This window comes from Neofelis nebulosa, chromosome 7, assembly GCF_028018385.1.
Source record: "Neofelis nebulosa isolate mNeoNeb1 chromosome 7, mNeoNeb1.pri, whole genome shotgun sequence".
Taxonomy (NCBI): domain Eukaryota; kingdom Metazoa; phylum Chordata; class Mammalia; order Carnivora; family Felidae; genus Neofelis; species Neofelis nebulosa.
The window spans coordinates 35981951-35994989 of record NC_080788.1 but is presented as its reverse complement, the minus strand read 5'-3'; the positions used below and the strand labels follow the sequence as shown (position 1 = coordinate 35994989).

Here is a 13039-nt window from a genome sequence, read left to right as displayed (position 1 = left end):
GACCCACCTTCCCTCCTTCTATGGGTGTCTTCTGGAAGGCCTCGCGCTGACACTCAGACCTCACTGCCCCTCCTCCAGCCATCTGTGCCAACCATGTGGCTATTTGTATTTTAACTTAAAGTTAAATTAAATAAAAAACCCGGTTCCTCAGTTGCACCGGCCACATTTCAATTCCTCAGTAGTCACAGGTGGCTGGTAGCTATCGCATTGGATGGTGCAGATGTAAAGCGTTTCCATCGTGGCAGAAGGTTCTATTGGACAGTGCTGGATGTAGCCTCTCTCAGCCCCCAGATTGGGCTCTTGCACCTCAGGACCTTTGCTTGTGCTGATGGCTAACAGGGTGCCCGTCTCCCTTTGTCTGCTCGCGGAAAGCCCACTCTGTGGTCCAAGCTCAGCTTCCCCACGAAGCCCAGCCCCCAGCCTACCCTGCTCCTGCATCCAGCTTTCTGCCCTGCTGGGCTCACTGTAGGCCTTCGGCTTAAGGGGCTTGTCTTATGGACTTATTTTGCATGGTGCACACCTCTTTCTTCTTTCTAGCCACCCCAGTCTCCCTCCGGGTCCACCCATCCCTGTTCTCCCTCTGCTCCACCCATCGGTTTCTCTCTCACAACCTCTGTCAGCTTGCATTTCCTCTCTCTGATTTCCCTCTTCCCCTCTGTCTCCTCTCCCTCTCCCTCTGCTTTCCTAGAGTTGCTAATTGCACCTGCGATTACCTAATTGCCATGGCAATTAGCCAGTTGCCGGGGCTTTTGAAGGTGCAAATGGCAAACTGCAGGCGTAAGGAGGCAATTTTAGGCACAAAACTGCCCAGAGGACTTGGCCTGAGCCACTGGGGGCCGAGGGGAGACAGGACTGCTGGAGGAAGCAAGGTCTGCAGTGTAGACCTTGGGAAGGTCCCAAGGCGGTGGACTGGGGGGTGGGCGTGGGGCCAGGAGGTGGGAAACATCCCTCTAAGCAATTCACGTAACCGGCAGCACAGAGCAAGGCCAGCCTGGCAGCTTTCACTGTAATAATTTTCATATTATCACTAGTGCTGATGAGGATTAATCATAATACTCAGCAAGGTTGTTCAAGGTGTCGGGAGAGGGCAGTCGCCTGACACCCTTTATAGGCCGGCGCAGGGGGCTGGACCAGGAACCCACGCTGGGAGGCCACTTCTGGGGCACAGGACCCGGCGCTGGAGCAGGGGACCCTGGCACTCACTGGCCAGAAGCGCTTTCTGAGCAGCGATGCAGTGTGGCCCGAGGAATAAGTGCTCCTCAATGTCATGGGTGGGGCCCCAGCCCAGTCCCAGTCCCAGTCCCACCCCCTTCCTCCAGGAGTCAGCGTGGCGAGGGCGGAAAAAGAAGCAAGAAATCCATTTCCCGCGGGAGACGTGCGCCTCCCGTGTGACCAAAAGCCAGGTCAGCCACACGCTTTGGGGTCAGGGGGTAGTAAATCTGGATGGCGGGTGTCTGGGACCTTGGGCTTGCGGGAGGTGACAAGGGCTCGTCCTTGCGTGTGTCCTTGTCCAGAAGCCCGCACTGGGGTCCGAACCTTGGGTGTGGCTGGGATGGGGGAGGGGCTCTGGGATACAGGATGCGGGAGCATCCTTCCGGGGGACCAGGGGTGGGAGCACCTGGGGAATGGGCCTGGAGGTTGCGTTGGCAAGGCCAAGGTGCTCTTTAGACCCGATTCGTGTGAGTCTGGGGGCCCTGGGAGTGCCAGTGGGGGGATGGGGGAGACGGTTGAAGTGCTGGCTGTGGGCTCGCCTCCGGGAGTAACTTTGGTGGAAGAAGTCCCTGAGTGATACCGGAGCCCTGCAACCTGTCAGGAACGGGCCAGATGTCACCTGGCTGACACGTCCTCCCTGCGGCACACTGGCTCCCTGTTGGACAGGACCCCCGCGGGGACAGACCAGTTCCCCTAGAACAGGTTCCTAGTTCACCCACCGCCCGGGAAGTTGAAAAATGTGTGTCGAATGAAGGAAGGGGTGGCTGAATGAATGGACAGGATACTGCCTCTCTGGGCCTCAGTCTCTCCAACTGTGAAGTAGAAGCCTGGGCCCTTCTCCCCATCCTTGCTGTGTCCCAGCCCTTCTCCCCATCCTTGCTCACCGGGTCCCTATGGGGACGCCCTCCCCGCTCCGCATCGTGCCCCAGAATCCCCCAGACCTCCAGGGCACCCCCTGTCCCTTGCACTTCGGCACTCAGTGGCCTACCGCTCCGGGCCCAGAGAATTCTGAAGCCCTTATGTTTTGGTGCCTTGCTCCCCTGCTGAAGGAAAGGGATGTATTTTGGACTTCGTTTTCCTGGTACGCTGTGAAACTCTGCAAATGGGGACAGATTGGCCGGCTTTTACAGTCCCAAACCTCTGAAGCCTCTAGGGAGGGAAGCTGGGGGTCCACAAGGACCCCTCGATCCTACTCTGTGGGGGGATAGGGAGGGTCCGGGGGAGGGCTTAGGGCTGGCGTGGGGGAGGTTGGACCTCCCCGGCCCCGGGCCCTCCGCATGCTTCTCTTCCTGGCCTCAAAGGGACACCCAAGTAAACACAAGAGCCAGTGTCTGAGGCCATTAGTACAAGTTAATTAATTCACCAGAGGGAAGGAAGGCTATAAATAACTGATGAGAGGGGAGGGGGCAGGTGGGGACAGGTTTATTCACCCGCCAGTTTCACAGAGTCTCTGCTCTGGCCATACAGGTTAATGAGCACAGGCCTCCTTACCAACATAATAGCGACTAAAAATAAAAAAAGAGGAAGGAGTCATTCTCCCTGGTGAATCAGACGCCTCCAATTGTAATTTCCATGCTGATACTATAATTTTCTTGTTCCTCTTGCTACGGAACCCCCTCCCCCCCAAAGGAGAGACAAGTCCTATTCTGGTTTGTTCCCTTCAGGAAGGAGAGGCGGGCGGGCGGGGAGCGGGAGGGCACCCGGGTGGCCAGCTAAAAAGAGGAGGCAAAAATGACCGTCTGGGGACCAGAGGAAGGCGTGGAGTTCTGAGGTGTCAAATGACCCGGCCACAGTCGCTTTGACTGTGTCTCTTGAGACTTCAGCTTCAAGTCGTTGCTCTGGTCTCCTCCCCCCCACCCCCACCGCCCTCCCTTTCTCTGGATGTCAGACGAGGAAACTGAGGCATAGGGAGGGAACGTGATGTGCCAAGAGCCTTCCAGGCGAGCGGTGGCCGGTCCCGGGATGCCCTTGGCCAGTGCCATCTTCTGCTCACCTTTCCCCTTCCTGGCCATGAACCTGCCCTCCTGGACCCTCCGTGCACCCATTCCTGCCTCACCCGGAGTCCGCCCCTGCCCTTCCATGGGACCGGTGAAATGAAAATCCCCTGATTCCCAGCTCTCTTCCTGGCCACCAGAGCAGCATATCCAGGTTGCCAGAAGCTTCTCGTCACAATCATTTGTCTGTGGGAGTCATCGTGGCCCAGCGAGGGAGTCACTTCGCTGGAGACAGGTGCAGGAAGCTTCTCTAGGGAACTCGGCTAGCCTCTACGATGCCTTTGTGGGAACTGGAGAGAGGTGCCTCTGTACACACAGGGCATTGGGCTTGGCCCGCGGACCCAGGGCTGGTTTCAGGTTCCACTTGTCAGGGTGTCTCTGAGCAGGGCACGCCCTGCACAACCTTCTCCGATGGCCCTGCCTGCCTTTCGTCTTTCTGGAGGCCAACCGGCCCCCCAAAAGCTTTCCAAGAGGGTAGAATTTTCATGAGAACTGCGTGAGTTTCCCCCTCTCCTCCTTCTCGCCAGCATATGTTGTGGAAGGAAACAGACCAAAATTAACTGGAGTGCTCTCTGTGGATCGTGGCAACTCTTTCCTGAGGGAGCAGTGGGACGTGGGGACCTGGGGCCTGCGTGACGGAGAAACTGGCTCTGGAGGTAAGAACAGAAGTGGCTACAGCCAGAAGGCACAGCGCACAGCAGTGGGCTTGGTCCCACCGGGCCGGCGTCTCGTCTCTTCTGTGGGAGGAGAGGGGCCTGGGTCTGGACCACAGGAGAGGCAGGGAGGCTGCAGGAGGAGTGCTCTGCCTGCCTGCCTGCCTGCCTGCCTGCCGGGGTGATGACAGCCACCCGGGGACGACACTCGTGTGGGAGCCCGGTCCCCTACACCGTCACCTCGTGACACTTTGCGTGGCGGATGCCAAGCACAGATTAAAACCCAGTTTGTCTCCCTGGGAGCACAACGGCTCCACCCCTCCCCCCCCAGCCCCCCACCCCGTTCCTCCTCCCCCTGCACCACAGCATGTGCACCACCCTGCAGACGGCTGGCGTCCACACCCCTTCCTCCTTCCCTTCTGCCCTCCCTGCCTCCTCCCTGTTCTCACCACCTTGGTTCCCCTGCCCCTTCCAGACCTCCACCCCCTCAGACACCTGCTCAACCCCCGAGCCCCTTATCTGCTGTGCTCCCCACCTCTCTCCCTCCCTCCTGGCTCCTGGCCACCAGCATTTCAATGAGCTATGCCTTTTCTGCCTTGAAAACATCCCTTTCTTGACCTGCTGGCCCCGTCCAGCTATTGCCCCATCGCTGGCCTCTCCGCAGCCAAGCCTCTTAACTGGGGTGTCTGTCTTAAGTACTTCCCACTTCCTCCCCACCCACCTCCCTCAGTCTGGCTCTGGGCCCCCAGGCCCCCGAGGCTGGCCCCGCTCGGCCACCTCTGACCTCCTGGTTGCTAAATCTAATGGACACTTTTAACTTCATATCCCACGTGGTCTGTGGAGGGGGCCCGGCATCGCTGACCACTTCCTCTTCCTGACACACTTTCTGGCCTTGGCTGCTAGACAACGCAGTCTCCCGGCCTCCCCCGGCCACTGGCAGCCCCCTGTGTTGCTCAGACGTCCACTCTCCCTGGCGGCCCCCCTCGCCTACACCGGCGTCTTCCCGTGCCTTCCCTGAGCTGACGGCTTCCCCACGTCATGATCGCCAGCCCCGACTTCCCTCCTGCCCCTCAGGTCGGCATTGCACTGCCCCCCACCCCGCAGCAGTCAGCAGGCACCTCGGAAGGGTCCAAAGTGGAGCCCGTCATCCTTCTGTCCAAACCAGGCTGGGCCAGTCACAAACACCAGAAATCAGCCTGGAGGCTGCCCCCACCCCCCAACTTTACGCCCAGAGCAGCCAGTCACCTCGGACCCTTTCCTTGCCCAGTCGGCTCTCCCACCCCTGCCCTCCTTTGGTGATGGCCCGGCCGCCTCACGGGGGTCTCTCGCCCTCCACGTTCGCTCCCCATAGCTGGAGCCAGCTTTTAAAAAGCCTACTTGATTCTAACACTCTCCTGCTCGACAGCTTTCAATAGGTCCCTGTCCTCCTCAGGAGTAAGTTCAGAGTCACTAACAGGCGTGCCTGTCCGCCGTCCTGAAGCACAGAGACACTGCCCGCCCTTGGGGGCCACTCGCTCCCCATGACATCCCACCTATCCTTTCTCCCGGGGCAGCCGGGACACTCTCCCCGTCTCTCAGCTGCTGGGTGCTCCATCCACCTTCAGCTCCCAGCTCAGTGGCCATTGCCCCGGGGAGTCCTCCCGGAGCACCCTCCCTGCCTCACTCTGTCCCTCGGGGAGTAAGCATCCCCTCTTGAACAGGCCGCGGCCCCCAGTCACCTCACTCCTGTCTGCGTGTTATCCAGTGGGGCCCGTCGTCTGGAATCATAATCATGATGGGTGTTCTCATCTACAGACTGGTCGCGGACGCGAAGGCTTCTTCAGAAAGCTGTCAGAAGGATTCAGTGAGAGCTCCTCGCCGCCCGCCCCACCTCCTGCCCCGTCAGCAGACATCAGAATTGCTGTTCGTCATGGCAGATATTCCCACTAAGAGGACAGACAAACTGAGGGTCTGAGAGCGTCCGGACAGCCTGTCCATGGGAGAAGGTATAGTTCTTCCCCTCAGAGCACTCCTTGGGCCATCTCAAGCGTAGCAGACCACAGGCACCCGCCGTGATCCCAACTCAGGTAGTCGAGACCCAAACAAACGCCCCGAGGGGCCAGGGGACCTTCTTTCTTTGGCATTTCTCCCTCTCCGCCCCAGGCCTGTATGAACCAGAGATGACTGAACAGTCCCCTGCAAATATGTACAAAGGAGATGGGCCGGGGCGGGGGGTGCGGGGCCGGGGGGGGGCTCGGAGACCCGCCACCCTCCTCAATCGATACCCCTCCCCTGCCCTCGAGAGATCAATACAGCTAATGCAGCAATGTCGGCCTGTGCAGAATCACTTGTGGACCTGCTGTGTATTTTCCTCCCGATTTCCCTCGGCGCCTCTGGCCCTCTCCACTACTCCCCCCTACCCCCCCACCTCCCCACCCCAAGTGGCAGCCTGTCCGGCTGTTGGCCTCCCGGGAGCTCTGACCCTGCAGGGCGAGAGGGAGGAGGGCGGGCTGGGGCCTGTCACCCTTCAGCTGGCTGATGCAGAGGTCTTAATGAATATGAATCGTCTCCTCTTCCACGGAGCCATCAGATTCCTTCACACCTCGCCGAGCCCAGAAAGGTTACTCAGAATTAAATGTAAATCACATATTTACTGGTATGAATCAGACCACAGTGTCACTTTCTCACAACAGAGAGTTTAATCACACAGCAGCCTCCAGGGTTCCTGCTCTCCTGTGGCTGCACCTGGGACATCAGCCCTCCAATGTGGGGGTGCAGGTGGGGTGTCCCGGGGCCTGGGAAGAGCCAGAGGGGCCCAGCAGGAGACCTGACGTCAGCGTGCCAAGCCCTTCGGTGCCCAGGTCACGGCTGCCCTTTAATATCACGTCAGTCGCCGTCACGACGGGCTAGACAGTGTCTTACATGCTGTGGCTACTTAATAAAGGTTGAATAACTGCAGGGACGTCGCTGCTCAAAGGCCGCTGGCCTCCCCGCCCGGCCTCCTGAGTGTTCCAGGAGGCAGGCCGAGAAAGAAGAGAGGCACATGAACGCGTTTTAGTGATGCTGCCCTGTGTTGAGGGCGAGACCCTGCTCAGAGCCTGGCTTTGCCACTTGTTCCATCACAGGACCGAGGGCAATTCACTTGAACCGCAGATTCTTGGTCTATAACGTGCAGATAGGGAACGGGTCCTGCCGCTCCGCTGACATGTTGCCTATGAAAGCACCTGCCGGCAGTCAAGTGCTCCGCAGACGGAAGGAGCAGTGACCCCAGGCGCCGTGCAAGGGCCACCCGAGGACGAGGCGTAGAGGGACCCGGGTCTCAGCCCCTGCTCCTACCACCCCCCTCCCCCAACAGCTGTGTGTCCTTTCGTACAGTCTTCAGCCCCTCTGAGCTTCAGGTTGGCGCTAGTGAGATGGAAATAGGACTTTGTTGGTCGATGAAGGCGCCAGCGAAGGCAGTAAGACAGACCTCTGTGCCAACCGCACGGTCCCGAGCACAGCTAGGGAGCCCCATGTGGGACGCTCCCCTCAGCCACGCCAAGACGCCGGGGAAATCCACGTTCCCTGGGATGTCGCAGTCGCCTCCCTTCCCAAGCCTGCTCACTCGAGGGCCAGCGTCCAGGCTAACAGCTGTGCATTTGGAGAGCTCTTCACAGTTTGCAAAAGCAGCACGCCGGGCGGGAGCTTGCGGTATATGCGGGACGGCAGTGTGCATACTGGGGGGCTCCTTGGGGGTGCCAGCTTTTCCCGAGGACGCTTGCCGGAAAAGATGACTCTTTGGCCCACTCCTGCGCCAGAGCTCCCTCCCCGGAGCAAAATGGCCAGATTGGGCTTTCTTGACTGGAGAATTTCCTAACCGGATAACTATTTCCCGGAAAACTGAGAAACTGAGCCTACATTGTCTGCACAGGAAGCCAGGCTAGAGTGTGTGTGTGTGTGTGTGTGTGTGCGTTTAACCCAAGAAACAGATGTCATTCCTTCATGTATCAGGAAGACCTCTTTTCACCAACTTTGAAGGACAAAGCTCTCTCGGGCTTAAAGTCAAGGAAACTTCTTTTTATAGCCAGTCCCAGTCTTGGAAAACTCTGCCTTTGTGTATGGACTCAAGTCAGGGAAATATTCACTGGATTTAGAACTTATCTGTTACCCCTCAGCCGGACGTGAATAAGAAGTGAAGTCACAATTTTAGGGGAAAGAAAATCTGTTCCAGTGAGCAATTTCAGTTACCTATCGAGTAACAAATCACCCCAAAACTTAGTGGGGTAAAATAAAGCCTGATTTATTAAGCTCATAGCTTCTGGAAGTCAGGAGTTTGGAAAGGACACAGTGGGGATGGCTTGTGTCTGTTCTGACATGTCAGGGGCCTCAGCAGGGAAGGTCTGAATGCACTGGGGGTAGCCTGAACTGCTGGGGGATGGAATCTTCCGGAGGATTCTTCACTCACCTGTCTGGTACCTGGGCCGGATATCTCAAAGTCTGGGCTCAGCCCGGCTGATCAGCAGAGCACCCCCATGTGGGCCCTCCAGGTGGATAGGGCTTCTCGAAGCATGGATGCTGGGTTCTGAGAGGGAGAGCATCTTAAGGTCAAGTGTTCCAAGAGACAAAGCAAAAGCTTCAAGCATTGTGTTGGTTCTAAGGGAGTTATGAAGCCCAGCCCAGACTCCAGAAACATGAATCAGAGCCCAGTTCTTTCCAGAAACATGAATTCGAGTCCATTTCTTGATAAGGAAGTGGAAAGTGGCAAGGTCAAAGTTGCATTGCCAAAGAGCACGGGGGACAGGAGTTACTATTGCTGCCATTTTGAAAAATACATTCTGCTACAAAATCTATTGTTCCTTCAAATCAAGCCACTGAGAAACCAATCAACCAATCAAGCGATGGCCAAATACGTACTGACTACTTCCCACATGGATTGGTCCAAGCTTCCAACTTCACGGAGCCAGCTGACGTGGCAGGCAGAGAACTTGGACTCCACCCCTCAGAGTCTCAGATTCCACATTTGTAACATGGGATCCATGTTTTGATGGGCAAGAAGCAGACCCTCAATCCAGGAAGTCTCCAGCAGAGAAACGCTTGTTGTCAGGTCACGCAAGGGTCAGGTGGAAATCTAAGGACCGAAATCTGAATTCATTTCCAGGAATCACGAGACCCAACTGGGAAGCCGTTGGTAACAGAAACTACTCTCACTTTTTGTTTCCTGGGACCACATGAAGAAATTCACTTCTGGGCACTTCTGGCTTCCCTCTCTGCTGTCCGGCTTCCTCTGCTCGTTCAGAGCTTCCTCAGTCCTTCCTCACAGCTTGTGGCTTCTTCATGACCCATAAAGGCCACCATGACTCAAATTCTGCCTCTTGACCTTTCAGCAGTAAGTTTACTGCATTCAGAGTCCCAGGCCCCAGGCCTGCTTGATCCAGCCCATCTTTAAGAAGTGTTTATTGAGCATTTACTAGGCGCCAGACACAGTGCTTGGAACTAGCGAGAGGGCCAGAAACAGGCTAGGCCTGGTGCTTGCTCCCTTCCTTCATTTCTGTGATTAGGTATCAAGGCTTACGACACGGAGTCTACGAGAGCCCAAGTCCCTTCAAAACTGGCCGGTGACACGAGGCATAAACCCACCAAAGTTTCGTAAAATAACCTACAAGCAAATGAAAGTGCACGAAAATGACACTTTCTGCTGATCGGATTGGCAAAAATTAAAACGCACTCAGAGAGGTGGTATGGAAAGATGGGCACCCTTCTATATCATCCGTGGGGATGTGAATCAGTACAGACTTCAAGTGGAGCCATCTGAAAGTATCCTTAAAAATGACAAGGGCACGCCTCCCGGGAAGCTGTACTTCCATGTGTAGTGGGTTATTCATTGCGATCCTCTCTGTGATTACAAAGTATTGGAAACAACGAAACGTCCACCCCTAGGACGATGCTTACATGGTTTGGCACATCCATGAAATGACCTCCCAGGAAGTTGTGAACTATGACAAGGAAGCTCTTTGTGTGTTGCTGTCTGAAATGGCTGGATTATGCTGTTGTTTTTTTTTTAATTTTTATTTATTCATTTTGCGAAGGTGGGGAAGGGAGAGAGGGAGAGAGAGAGAATCCCAAGCAGGCTCCGCACCAGCAGCGCAGAGCCCGATGCGGGGCTCGAACCCACAAACCGTGAGCTCATGATCTGAGCCGAAACCAAGAGGCGGATGCTTACCTGACTGAGCCACCCGGGTGCCCCTGGGATTACACTGTTGAGTTACAGTAAGGGACAGAGCTATAAACTACCAATCGTTTTAGATAATGGTGGGAGGTTGGAAGATACACACACACACACACACACACACACGCACGCACACACACATGTATTTATCTCTAGAGTAATTCACAAGCAAGTAAACACAGTTGGTCTCCGCTAGAAAGAAAATCAGGGGGAGGGGAGAGGTTGTTGACTATATGCCTTTTTTACATTTTAATTTTGGAATTATTTGAATGCCTTGTTTATTCAAACAATTAATTAAAACATTAATAAAAATCAAAGCTACTACCCTCTTAGATCTCGTAAGTTGCACATGACTAAAGCAAGCTGGCTTTCTGAGATCGAGACAGGGCTCCGGAGCACGTCCAGGCTGTGGTTGGAACCGCCCACCGCTGGACCCATCTGACCCAGAAGGACCTCTGCTAGACGTCTCCACAGCAGACAAGGCTGCGGAAGTGCGTGGCAAGCACTCACTGAAAAGTTGCAGGATGTACCCTCAAGGTTCCAGGGAAAGGCCATCAATCTCATGGCGGGGAACTCTTGCTCTGGACACCACCCGGAATTGGCATGGGACACTGAGTCACTGGGGGACCAGACCCGCCCATCACGAGCCGCGAGTTATCACATGCGCCAAGTCCTCAGGTTGGGTAGTTTACTGATGAGGAAGATAGAACGTTCAGGATCGAGGCCAATCACGTCCAGGAGGACGAGTAAATTACACAAACGGGTGGTCCAGACTGTTGCACTGATTCCTCTCGACGCACTTCACGGGGCAGGGATCCTCCGTGATCACTCAGGAGCCAACTCAGGCCTGGTTCATAGATCGGTCAACATGAAGCCTCGTCGTCTGTCGAAAACAGACTGTGCTGGGCGACGGTCCCAATCCACGTGGCTTGAGGGGACAGCGGTGGAAGGACATTCTCCCGGTGGACAGAGCCGCGAGGAAAGGTGACCTGGAGAAAGCATGTACACAGAGGCAGTGGGAAACGGCTTGTTGGGTGGTCAAGGGCTTGGAAGGAAGAAAATGGGAAGATCTGGAAGGAATAAGAGACTAAAGGAAAGGCACAGTACACGCATGGACTTAAGAACAGGCACGCAGCGGGCAGGTCTTGGGGGCTCACGTCAACGCCCACTGCTGGGGAGGCATTTACCAATCAGGAGGGCAGGACAACTCATCCTGCGGGTGTCCATTAGCTTCTGTCCCCACCTCATCAGCCATGGTGGCCAGGAAGGGAGCCATGGATCGCCCCAGCAGCAAGGAACCCCTCTCACCAAGGCTCATCTCATTACTGCTGCTATAAAGTGCCCGGTCTGCCAAAAGCAACTGTCGTCTCTGAACCCCCAACGTACAACCCTCCCTGCAGAAGACGACCCCACCACTTCTGGGGGTCGCACTAGAGGGATCTAGGGATCGCAGTAGAGCCTTCCTCCTATCCCTGAGAGAAAAGCGATCTGCTCTTACCGCATGTGGGGTTTTCCTTCCTACGCTCAATACGAAGGCATCACTGGATAGAACACCTTACCTACCTACACAGTTTCCCACATGCCAGTGGCTCCCATCAAGTGGCCCATCATATGGCTGGGGTAAAAGAGGTATGACAGTGAGCGCAGGGCCATGGGATCCCCCGGTTTATTGCGTCCCCATCGCCCAGAAGCAGGACCTGTTACAAGGGTGAAAGGGCCTGTTAAAGGTGGCACTGAAGTGCCAGCTTGCGGACAATCCCCTGTGGGGTTGGACTATTGTCCTTTAGAATGTGGTCTAAGGGCCTAGCCCCAAAAGCAATAAATGGCCCTTGGCGACAAGGGCTCGTCTGCCATCACCGTCACCCCCGGGGGTCCTCAGGCAGAATTTACGCCCCCCTGTCCCCACAAAACTTAGGATCTGTGAGGTGAGGGGCCGTGGTCCCCAGGCAGCTGACACCTCCATCGTGGGGCTCACACTCCTTGCAGGTGGCACCGTGATCCCGGTGGACTTAAAGCTGTGGCACCCCCAGCCCCACCCCCATCTCTTTAGGTTGATCATATCAGTAGACTAGCAAGCAAGGACAGCAATCACCGTCCCGGCGGGGGGCAACTCACCCGGATTAGGTGCTGCCGCCATTGAAGGCAGGACCCCTCTGGGGGGATCTTGGTGGCCCTTGGCCTGATGAAAAGGATCTGTGAATGAGCAGTGGCAGCCACAAAGCAACTCAATAAAGACATGGCAAACTAAGGGCGCCGATCCCTTAGGGCATGGTGGTCCGGATCGCCCCACCCGGTAAGGAACTCAGATCAGCCAAGCTGCTGCTTGAGGACGAGGGGACGCGGAGGCAGAGTCGTGGGGCTTCGAAGCGTTGGGTCACCCCACTGGGGCCTCGGGACCAGCCATCACTGCTTTCCTTAAGCCTTTTTTCACCAACCTTTTTGCCTTCAGTTTCCCCAGAGGTCGGAAGGAGACTCTGTGACCCATCGCGGCCTCCCGCCGGAGCACAGCTGAGAACCTTCTGTTTTCAGAAGAAGCTGGGGCCCCAGATGTTGCTAGGGGGGCAGGACCGAGGGGCGGGGCAGAGCAGATCTGCGGTACAGGGGGTAGACGCACAGGCGGACGCTTTTCTCACATGCCACTTGGGATCCACCTGACCTCGCCGGTCTCTGGGGTTTGGGACACTTGCTCCTGCCTCATTCCGCCGCAGTGGCCCACGCTGTGTGACTCTGATAAGCGAAGGCGGGCACGAGCCCGAAGCACTGTCAGTCATGTCTCGGGCCCAGGCACGCAAGCCCCATTCTTGCTGCGGGGGCTCTTCTGTCGAGGCCTGAAATAGAAGACCCATGCGGCACCCATACCCGTGCTTGAGGAAGCGGGAGGAACAAACAGACCACGGGGACCCCTTTGAGCCATGGCTGCGGGAGCCTCCGGTGCATTCTTCGTCCTTCCTCTTCCTGGGCAATCCTATGGCGCGGCCACCATCCGGCCTTCTGAG

At 56.5% G+C, this 13039-nt stretch overlaps 2 long non-coding RNA genes across 2 annotated transcripts; one reads left to right on the top strand and one right to left on the bottom strand.

The window, feature by feature from the left end:
* The first annotated feature begins 1122 nt into the window (after nt 1-1122).
* On the top strand, nt 1123-6065 carry LOC131516332 (uncharacterized). The gene is made up of 3 exons (XR_009263992.1): nt 1123-1403; nt 3734-3862; nt 5654-6065. It is a non-coding gene; the product is annotated as an uncharacterized LOC131516332 (long non-coding RNA).
* A 4050-nt stretch (nt 6066-10115) lies between these two features.
* LOC131516331 (uncharacterized) lies at nt 10116-12826 on the bottom strand. Its single transcript, XR_009263991.1, has 3 exons — nt 12159-12826; nt 11607-11740; nt 10116-11032 (listed from the first exon to the last, which is right to left on the bottom strand). It is a non-coding gene; the product is annotated as an uncharacterized LOC131516331 (long non-coding RNA).
* Between the last annotated feature and the right edge of the window lie 213 nt (nt 12827-13039).